This window comes from Tachysurus fulvidraco, chromosome 9 (genome assembly GCF_022655615.1).
Source record: "Tachysurus fulvidraco isolate hzauxx_2018 chromosome 9, HZAU_PFXX_2.0, whole genome shotgun sequence".
Classification (NCBI taxonomy): domain Eukaryota; kingdom Metazoa; phylum Chordata; class Actinopteri; order Siluriformes; family Bagridae; genus Tachysurus; species Tachysurus fulvidraco.
This window is the reverse complement of record NC_062526.1, coordinates 16774565-16785861: the sequence shown is the minus strand read 5'-3', so window position 1 is coordinate 16785861 and position 11297 is coordinate 16774565. Positions and strand designations below refer to the sequence as shown.

Genomic DNA, 11297 nt, shown 5'->3' with positions numbered 1-11297 from the left:
GGAATGAGATACATAAAGGTGGTCAAAAAGACCACATTTTAGGATAGTTAAGAGTTTTTTTGTCTTCTCACACTAGATGTAGAATAGATGTGTCAGATTATTATCCATCTCCAAATATCTAGATAAAACAGAGTTCACCAAGTAAATTACTTTTGGATGGTATCAATATATGAGCCAAAGGCTAAGTGACTCTTAATGAAAACAGTTAAACCTGAGCGAACAGCTTTCTTTAATAGTTTAAATTCTCTTGAAGCTATAAGCAGACCATAGAGAGTATTGCCAGATTTGTCAAACAAAGAAAAAAAAATTACTGTCAAACGATCTAAGGGGAAAAAAGAGAGCTATTTATTTCGAACTGTAATTTCTTCATTGTTCCAAATGACCATCTTGTGAGTAGGGGTGGGCAATGTGGCCACAAAGAATTAGTAACTGTTGAATCAGACAAGATCCAGACAAAACATTTTACAAAGACATTTAAAGAAACACTTTTGAAACTATGTAAACAGTATTAACTTGCTATTAATCTAAACATCCCTAAAGATATTAAAAATAATAAACATCACACAAAAAGAGTTTTCTTAACATAGTGTTGTTTATTACTGCTGTGGAGTTCACACTCTGGCTGACTCAACCTAAAAAAATTAAGGTAACAATTTCCATGCATCTTTTTAAGTAGCTTCAACTCAGTCATTATTAAGTAGATATCATGTACCTTTTATAGTTAGACTAACCCAATTTGTTTAGTACAACCAACATGATTTGACTTAACCTCTAAGAGCTTAATTAAATTGAAACAACTTAATTTTAATTTCAAAGTTTTGGTGATAAGTGCTAAAATTACATAATTTAAGCTATTCTAACTTCTTTATTTTGATTCCATTCTACTTAGATATGTTCGTGCAAATTGTTACCTTAATTTTTTTAAGTACAAGAAACTTATTTCACTTCAGTCAGGAGAAATAACACAGCAATTCCAGTTTTATGATGAAACTGGTTTATTATAAAACCAATGTCAACTTATGTACAAGAAGAGTGCTTTGACAAAACAATGCTTTGACAAAAAGATAATTATCCAGGACTAAAGTATTTTTTTCAAGTAAAGTCAAGTAAAGAATCAAGTATTTTTCTGGTAGGTACATATCAGAATAAAATAAAATAAAATAAAATAATAACAATAAATCACAGGGAACGTGGAAAATGAATTCCTACAACAGACACAATTGCCAGCTTATTGGGTCCACCTAGCTGAAACTAAAAGTTTTCTTCCTTTTGTTTTATTTTTTGCAAAGTATTAAATTTTACCTTCATCACATAAACTACAGCCGCCATAAAGTCTCAAACAAATACAACACTGTAACCTTCATGTAAAAAATTGTCAAAATTACAGCTTCTGTATGTGTATGTACAACAAAACTTTTACATGTAACATTTCAGGAATACAACAGTTTATTGTTTAAAGACATTACCTTCGGCCTAGCTTTCAGACCATCCAGCTCAAGAATTATTTTCTGAAACACCTCAAAAGTATTTTTTAGTTCCTTTGGGTAGCTGAGGTTGAGAGCATATACCAGCCCCATTAGCAGGGCACAGGCTCTGGATACATCCAGGTCTTGCAGGACTTCCGTTCCCTCAATAATAATACTGGCGTTGGCTGGGTCAAAATTTGTGGCACCTCATCATCCTAAGTAGATCAAAATCAATGTCAGTGTTTTAAGTCAAGGAAAGGAACAGGACATTAGACACATGAGTTAAATCTTAGGAGTTAAAACTTACTACACATGAAAAATTGCAAACTTAAAGAAATGTGTCAGCTGCCTAACCATCAAACATAATGCTGCAGATTGTATATGAAAGAAAAATAAAAACTCAAATGTTGTAATGGCAAATTTACAAAAAGCTCAAGGTTTACAAGGTTACAAGATGGATCAACTGTGAAAACGTCACAGCAGATAAAGATGGCGTGCACACACATCGTCATGTTAGGTATTGTGCTTAAATTAACTTGCTTATTAGTTAACTATTTAACTTGTTACAGGTTTATGTATGTATGTAAGTATGTATGTATGTGTGTATATGTATGTATACATACTGTATATATGTGTGTGTGTACGTATGTATGTATGTATGTATGTATACATACTGTATATATGTGTGTGTGTGTGTGTGTGTGTGTGTGTATGTGTAGTATGTATGTATATATGCAGGTATGTATATGCATGTGTGTGTGTGTGTGTGTATGTATGTATGCATGCATGCAGGTATGCAGGTATGTATATGCATGTGTGTGTGTGTGTGTGTGTGTGTATGTATGTATGTATGCATGCAGGTATGCAGGTATGTATATGCATGTATGCATATATGTGTGTGTGTGTGTGTGTGTGTGTGTGTGTGTGTGTGTGTGTGTGTGTGTGTGTCTTAATCAACCCAGTGTAAACTTTAAATTCGGACGACACTAAACATGTTCGATATCAATTAACATCATTTAGCTGCCACTGTAAAACAAAACATAATACCTATTTTGAACACACTAGCTAGCTAAACGTCTATTAACTTTAGAATCGATGAATTAGCTTAGCTCAAACTGTCTTTTCAGTTTAGTGTGTGACAACAACGATTTACTTAAGTAAAGTTTGCCGCATTCATTTTCATTCATTTTGTTTCATATTTAGGTTTATATGTATTTTGTCCACCGTGGAGGAAAGCTGATTTTGAGGAAAACGCGGTTGTAGCCGCCTCACTACATTACTACGAGAGAAAAGAAGTGTAGCGTTTAGCTCAGGAGTTATTGACTCGGGAAAATCGAATCTGTGAATCTGCGGACAGCTTTACTTAAGTCAACGATTTTTTGTGCATACAGTTGGTAGCTGCTGAGATTAAAACAAAGTAAAAATATTAACTTACCTATATAGCCTCGATTCTCCTGTTTCTCCGGCTCCTAGTAGTCCTTCTCTGGCAGAAAACACGTCCGGGCAAATTCCGCCTTTACTCAGCATGTAAAGGATGCTCACTAGATATCCAAGTTTCACTAACTTAATATTTTTCTGTTGTTACGAGAATGTAAAAGTGTGTGTTCAAAATCGATATATAATTAAGTTAAGACAGTATTCATTATTTAAATTTTGAAAGACTTATTAAAATGAGTTATCAACTCACCAATACAAGTACATATTACAAACTTAATTATTTTATGCTGAAAATATTGTTTATTTTACGTTTTACAAACTAACCCCATGAATCATTTTTTAGAGTGCATTCATTACATTACCCATAATGCAGTGCGGTGAAGCAGGATGTAAAAGAGTCATGAGTAAACAGAAGTTAGGCTCCATCTGTGTGAGTCGTTTGCTTGTATAAGTTATTAAACCCCTTTTAAGACACAATGCACAATGTGTTATTTTAAGATTAGAGCCTGAAGTGTTGTCAGCTGAAATCAGAAACAGATATCAGACAGTGTTTACATCATTTACATTCCTCTCTACAGGTGAACAGATCCTCCAGGTGTGGACATGGACACTCATCCTCCATTATGTCGTCATTTTTGCATTACATGCATCATCTAAAGAAGCATGAAGAGCCCTGAGCTTTTATTAGGAGGTGGGAGGTGTGTTTAGTGCATTTTCCGCCACCTACTGGATTGGAGTATGGCGCACGTCATGGAAAAAAAAGCTTATCAGTCCCATATCTTTAAAAAAAAAAAATTATAATTCTTTTTGGAGTCTATAATTGTTTTCTTCTTATCTTTTTTCTAGGTGAATAATTATATACACCCATTTCTTTTAGTGACTGAAGAAGTTTTGTCTGTTCTCTATTGTATGTGTACATTAGTGTAAGATATGTTTGTATATGTAAGATTTGTAAGAACTGTTTCTGATGCTCCACATGTATTGCAATTGCCTGTTTCATGTTTCCTTAAAACGTATAAACTCTAATTCAGTGTTGTAAGTCCTATACTTATACCCTATAAGATTACCCTGTAATCTTGTAATAATCACATCCCTTTTCCTGTTATTGTCAGTTTTCCTTTCCATCTCCATATTTCTTTGTATACTGTACAGATGCCTCCCTCTTTTTTCATTATCCCATATATTTTGCCACCTCTTTTTTTATATTAACTCCAATGAAACCCTTAATTTCTGCTTTTCTCATCTGAACTTTAATGTTTACCTCTGGATCTTTTAATGACTCCTTAGCTAATTTATCAGCTTCCAAATTTCCCTTTACTCCGATGTGTGCTGGAACCCATGAAAAACAAATCCTTACACCTAAGTACTTTATGCTATAAAGTTTCTGTAATGTTTTATATAGAATATCTTGCCTCATTGAGGATGCTCCATGAGCTAAGCTTTCCAAAGCTGATTGTGAATCTGTATATATTACACATTGTTCAGGCTGCTTTTCCTCTACAAATTGTAAATCTAGGGATATTGCAATCAGTTTTTTTCTATTGTTCAGTGGTTTTCCTCCATTTCCGGATCTCTTCTGGAATCATCCAAACTTCTACCATGCGCACTCCACTCTCAATCCAGTCTTTGCCAACAGCCCCTCCCAGTCAGAATAACAGTGTGAGTCTGTTTCTTTAATCCTCAGTAAAATGCATTGTGTGAGAGTTTTAATGGTTGTTGTGCTTGTTGTCCCATATGCAGTGGGGGAAATACATTTTAGACAAACATTTCCAGTGTAGCAGTTTACATGTAATGTAGACCAGACATTGATATGAACTCTACACAGAAAAAAATGAATGACAGAAAAAAGTATTGAACACAGTATAAAAAAAAATTTTTTTTTACTTCTGCTTCCTTAACCTTCACTCATCATAGATTTCATCTTAGATTTCTTAGCTCGTAAATGTTCCTATAAACACCATCATGGATGTTATCTGCAAGCGTAAGCAACATGAATCAGCCATTAACCAGCTATGAACAGCAGAATCTCACACGATCTCTGACTGGAGAGTCAGAAAATTAATCAGAAGAGTAGATCAGGAGTGATGCAACACTCAAAAAGAGCTCCAGGAAGAGCTGGAAGAAGTGGATTCAGTCATTATTGAGAAAAAAATAGACAACTCACTGTACATATGATTTTAAGGGTAAAAATAAAATGATTTTATAGGCAACTACATTTTTCATTTTGTCTTTAGTCATTTCAGCTGTCTGGTAGTCATGTGAAGCCATCTCTTAAACCACAAGTTTTAGCTCGTAGGCAGGTTTATTATTTTCCAACCACAAAACAGACATGTGTTACATTTGCACGCACAACGCTTTCATTTGAAGAGAAAACTCACACATTCATCTGCGGTTCATCTGCTTCTGACCACCAGCTGCTTTCATACACGATTTTTTTAACACTGTTCATTTTGTTCAAAACAAACCTGAAAGTTTATGTTCATAATTAAAATGTGAATGTTGATAGCTGTGCAACACATAGAGCAGTTCACACCACTGAACATCATGTAGATAGTTGAACTAAAACAATAACAGATTTGTATTGGACGCACATCACATTCAGCTTCTCCAGCTCAGGTTTGTTAAAACGACTCCATCAGGTCCGTTAGTTTGTAGAATGAATGAAATATGGCAGTGGGTTTTAATGGACATTAAGTCAGCTGACACACTGAAATGTGAGACAGGAAGTGCAGCTGCTAGATGAAATATTTAGCCGACATTCAGAGTTAATATTCATTAATATTCCTGTTCATCTTTTGTTCTGTATTTTTTCTGCAAATACATAAAGATGCTCTTTCATCGACCCAGGGTTGTTCATTTATTGTGAAAAACACACATTAAAGATGCTTCCTAGTACATGACTGAGAATCCATTCAGTAACAGATATTTAAATATTAAAGTCAGACAGAAGCTCATCCCTTTTCATATAAAACACATTCATCTGTTTAACTGTAATAATATAATAACTATAATTATAATTAACTCATTTTACTGAAGCACAAAAACCCAAACTACCAAAGACGTATTGGGAAATACTCATTAAATCACTCAAGCTTCTTTAATTACGAATGATCTTGGAAAAGAAGTTTGATCTCATTGCATGTTACTGCTGGAGGACTGATTAGAAATCATCAACACTTAATCAGAGCTTCTTTAATCAGAGTCGTCTGTGTCATTGTGTGAGATTATGGCAGTGTTTTGTGTCAGAATAAAAAAAACTGCAAATTGAGAAAAAACTGTTTATTTTGTTCCTGTGGGCCGCTTTTTTTTTCCTGTAGTGCTGTAGTCTGTAGAAGTGTCCACTCCCCTACACACAGATACACCAGCATCTGATTCACCCAATACACTGTTTCCTCTTTGTCTCTGGTCTGATACACAATGGTTCAGTTTAATATTCTGTCTTTGTTTCTCTGTGTCATGGGTAAGTGTTTAAAATCTCATTTATTACTTTACTTAATGACTATTATATTTAGAATATATACATTCAATAGTCATTAGTTGCAACCATGTACAATTGTTCAGAAAACTGAAAATTCAGTACAAAGAAATTAGTCCAGTTGTCCAGATTTTTACTGAGAATATAAATTTCTGAGTTGCAGGTTTGCTCTCAGAGACTCAGAGCTCTTTAACTTTGGAGGCAGAAGCTGGAGATAACGTCACTATTTGGTGCCAACATGATCTGACTGCAGCATCTTTCATCTTCTGGTTTAAACAGTCGTGTGAATCAGTTCCACTTCTTCTTGGGTGTAAAAAGTTTAGGACATCAGCTTCATCAGAGTCATGTTACTTCTTTAGTGAGAGTGAGAGAATAGTGATGTCTGTTCGTGGCACTAAAACGTCTCTCACAATCACTGTGGTAAACGTCTCTGATACAGGACTCTATTACTGCAGCTTCACTGAGAAAATGATCTTCAGTAACTCCACATATTTACAAGTGAAAGGTCAATTTTAATTTATTTAGTCATTTTTATTTTCATTATTTATTTTACAACTTTTACAAATTTTTATTATATTGTTATAGAGTGAATGGTTTTAATAGTTTATTTGGTTATCTTAAGTTGTAAAATGAATTAAAATTTTCTTCTTTAAGGCATAAATAAAACATCTTCTGAGAACTTGGATAAAGCAACAGGTTTGTTGTTGTTTTTCTCTCTCTCTCTTCTGTAAATTTTGCATAAAAATATGATGCATGTTTACTGAGTAAAAGTCTTTAATGTTTTCTCCAGTTTCTGTGTCTCCTGCTGTGTTCTTCATGCTGATTGTGGTGTTTGGTTCAGTGACTGTGTTTTTTCTCTGTGTCCTGATCTTCATCATACTGAAGCACAGAAAAACACACAGAGGTGTAATATATACTGCTCTATTAATAATAATAATAATAATAATAATAATAATAATAATAATAATAATAATAATAATAAACTTTGTCTTGTGTTACATTAGGTGCTGAAGATAATGCAGAAGTTAATAAGGTAAAAGTGGGAATAATTTAAACACACACACACACACACACACACACACACACACACACACACACACACACACACACACACACACACACACACACACACACACACACACACACACACAAATTTCAAATATTTTTCTGTTCTCATTAGATCCGTATTCTGCTTTTACCATTTTGTTATTGTGTAGATATTTTAAAACAGAGTTACTTTTTAGTTTTTCCATTCAAAACCATAGAAGGTTGATGAACATTTGTCCAGATCTGTAAAAAAAAATAACACAATTCAAAATTAGATCAATAAAAATCAGAACTTATACTTCTTGCATTTCTTATATTGTAAAATAAAATTTCCAGGACCTTCTTACTACAGGTTTTTTTAGTTCATGAATGTAATAAAATTAAAAGCATTGTATTATAATCTTTTTAAATTATAGATAATATGAACAACAAAAACAACAACATAATAATAATAATAATAAATTGTAAATACAGGAATAATTAAACACATTCTGAAGTAAGTGGAAGAAACCTCAAGGTCTCAGAGAACAGAGAGAGGATCTGAAGTTTCTTATCCACCAGGGCTTTCTGATCTATATTAAAGCTTACTCCACTGCAATAAAAACCTCTGAATATGTTTGGTCCATGGTTTATTTGTTATATTTTATCGTTGTGTATCTTCTGTGTTCCTGCAGGTTTCTGACTCGGACTCTGTGAATTACGCTGCACTTCAGTTCTATAAGAAGAAAACCAAGAGGAACAAGAGACATGATGTAAAGGAGGATCCATGTGTTGTATATTCTTCAGTGGGACAAAGTCATGTGTGTACATAAAGTCACATATCATTTACTGTTTACTTCACATGATACTGATGTTTCTGATTGTCTGTATTTAGAGGAACTGTAGCATTTATGACATCTCAGTTGCAGAATATATATATAAAAATATGTCTATTTTGCACTTGTTTTAAATAAAATTATTTTTTACTAGGTTCAGACAGTAAAACTGCTTTTTGTGTTAAATGTTAATGATTGTGTGTAAAACTTTGTTCATGATGCTCCTAAAGACAGATTCATCTACTCCTCTTGTCACTAAAATATTATCAAATAAATAAATAAATAAATAAATAAATAAATAAATAAATAAATAAATAAATAAATAGATAGATAGATAGATAAATAGATAATCCCCTAATTCTATGCAAAAGCAAACAACATAAAAAACACAACACATCTAAATTGCAGTCTTTTCCCCCCATTTCTTTTACTTGTAATATTTATGAAATTTGTCCACCGGGTTTTGGGTATGGTCAAGTATGGCTGAGACAAGAAGAAAACTAAAAAAAAAGTTTTCTTAGGAACCGCAAGTCTAATTATTTTTATAGTCACCTTCATCCAATAAGATTCAGCAATCATTTTATTGGGTTAAAAATGAGCAATCTTTATGAAACTTTAGTCACTGACATGGCCACAAAAAAATCCTGTATTGTCACTCAACTAGTTGTGTTACAGGGGGTTAATAAATGAATCCTACTTATAAACAAGGATCTAAAATAAGGTGGACAGAAATTATTAAATTTTACTCCTGATTTAGACTCTTTTGAATTTAATAATGAACCTTTAATAAAATTTGTACAATTTAAATAAGGTTTAATTTACTCAAACAGCTGTACCACATAAAATTTGAAAGCCATCTTGACTGCTGCAAGAATGAGTACTGAAACCTGGAAAAAAGCTTTAAGGTGTCTTTAAAGGCGGTTGCAAACAAGTGTCTATATAGGGCTACAGGAGGTTGTCAGGGATATTAAACCTCATCACTTCGAACCTCATTGTGTTTACACTCATGTTTTAATAGTATAAACTATTTAAAAACTCAAATTGTTCATTAATTCAGTATGTATGTTTGTTTTTTAATGTAAAGACCATGGTGCAGCTCTTTTATAGCCTCCAGTAACTTTAGCATTTTACTTTTGGTGTATAATGGCTCCTGAATGTTTCTTTATGAGTAAAATACATGCCTTAACTGATGTCATATTGTTTATTGTCTTCTTCCAAGGCTTCTGGACAGTCAATATCATAAGCAGCATTTGAACACGTTAGATTTTCCTTGGATTTGTTTGCACAGTGGCTTGCCAACATACAGTACTAGAATGCTTTAAATACGTTAAACAAAAGTAAGCTGGACCAAGTTCAGGGGAAAATGTTTATTGAAGATGTTCGTGTAGCATAGCAGTCTTCTGGATCTTAACCGAAATGTACTGACTGTGTGACCAGACTTTATACCTGGTAAAAAATGGCCTCTGTTGTCTAATCCTTTCAGCAGCTGTCAACTTGACATGCAGAATAGCATAGATCCTCTAGAGTACTAAAAGTCACACAAGAAAAAAAGGAAAAAGTATCTTCCCATAGAAGTCAGATTTAAGCATTTATTAACTTTCACCGTTATTACTGTAGATTAGCTTATTTGCAATGGCTCACATGAATCCACATGTTCTTTCCATATACTTTTACTGCTGCATTGGTGACCAGAAGGGCTTGCACCAGAAGGTAAAGCTGGTGTTTCCACAGCTGGAGTTTTAATTCTGGCTCCTGGATTGTTCTTTTCACATGTGGCACAGATTTTAGTTACATGCTTGTGTTCAGAACCTTGGATTCCACCACACCTAATTGAACCTGTAGATCAGATTGTCATCACCTATGTGGCCTAGTGAGTGAATCTGGATAGCTAGACAGGGTAGAAGACAGTCAGGAGCAACAGTCCATGTGCCATAATGCCAGATGTTATCATCATGTAGTTTTTCTCCATTTTCCATATTCTTCTGTTGGTGAATTACTCTGCATTTGTTTGATATTTGAGATTGTTTGTTTCTCTTTTTCCAGTGGTCTTAATGCTACATTCTCCACACCCCTTTCTTTGCAGTTTCTTTAGCAGCAGAGTCTGTGAAGGCATTGTCTTTGGCTTCAGCTGTTTTGACTTTTGTGTGTGCTTTTACCTTCAGAACAGTGACAAAACAGATGGACTAAAAACAGAGATTTCTGGTTTTAGCCCATTAACAAATGCAGTCTTTAAAGGCATACTAGTATCCTTGTTGAGATCTTCACTGTTATTCAAACCAACATGTTCTAATGCTCTGCAGGTTTCAGTTCAAACAAAAAGGTCTTCACAGCTTCCCATCCTTCCTCAATGTTCTCTTGGGACTCACCAACCCTAGCTTCAACGTTTCCAGTTAGCTTTTTTGGTCACTGTCCCTCAAGTTTACATTGAGAATCATTGCTCCATCTAGTTGGTGTAAGGTGTAAATTTTCTGAAGGTGCTGAAAGATTTGCCAAATTTTTTGTGTTTGTTTGAATGCATCTGGTAGCTCCTTCGACCACTTGTCAATTTGTTCTAGTTTAGCTGGTTGGTATATTCTGCAAGGGACATATTTCTTGAACTTTTTTTTACAATGTGAATTTGTCTCTCGTCATTCTCTTCATACTCATCCCCACTGTCCATCTCAGTTTCAAATTGTCTGTTTTTTACAATGACAGGAGCATGCCGAGCATTTGAATTGTCCTTTGTGACATGAGCATATGTGAATGATTCTTGCTCACTGTCATCATGGTTCTCTGTAGAATACATTTTACTTTTGGTGGTGTTGATTCTCTACTTTTCTGAGCTCTTTCAATGGATAGAGTGACCCTTGTTTATTTTTGCTGCTAGGTGTTATAGGCTAGGTATGCCTTTCAGAATATTTCTCTCATCCAGCAGTCTCTCTTTATCCTTTCCTTCACTTTGTAGTTGTTCAGCTAAAGCACGAACCTTTGCTTTTTCTGCATTAATTTCTGTAGTAGTTCTGTTGTAGTTTGTCTGTCCACAATCACAGACAAGCCATCCCTCCTAAGGTTTGCTCT

General features: G+C 34.1%; 1 long non-coding RNA gene across 1 annotated transcript; it reads right to left on the bottom strand.

Moving 5' to 3' along the window:
* Nucleotides 1-1428: 1428 nt before the first annotated feature.
* Nucleotides 1429-3557, bottom strand: LOC125145461. The gene is made up of 3 exons (XR_007143847.1): nt 3266-3557; nt 2902-3041; nt 1429-1681 (listed from the first exon to the last, which is right to left on the bottom strand). It is a non-coding gene; the product is annotated as an uncharacterized LOC125145461 (long non-coding RNA).
* Nucleotides 3558-11297: the final 7740 nt, after the last annotated feature.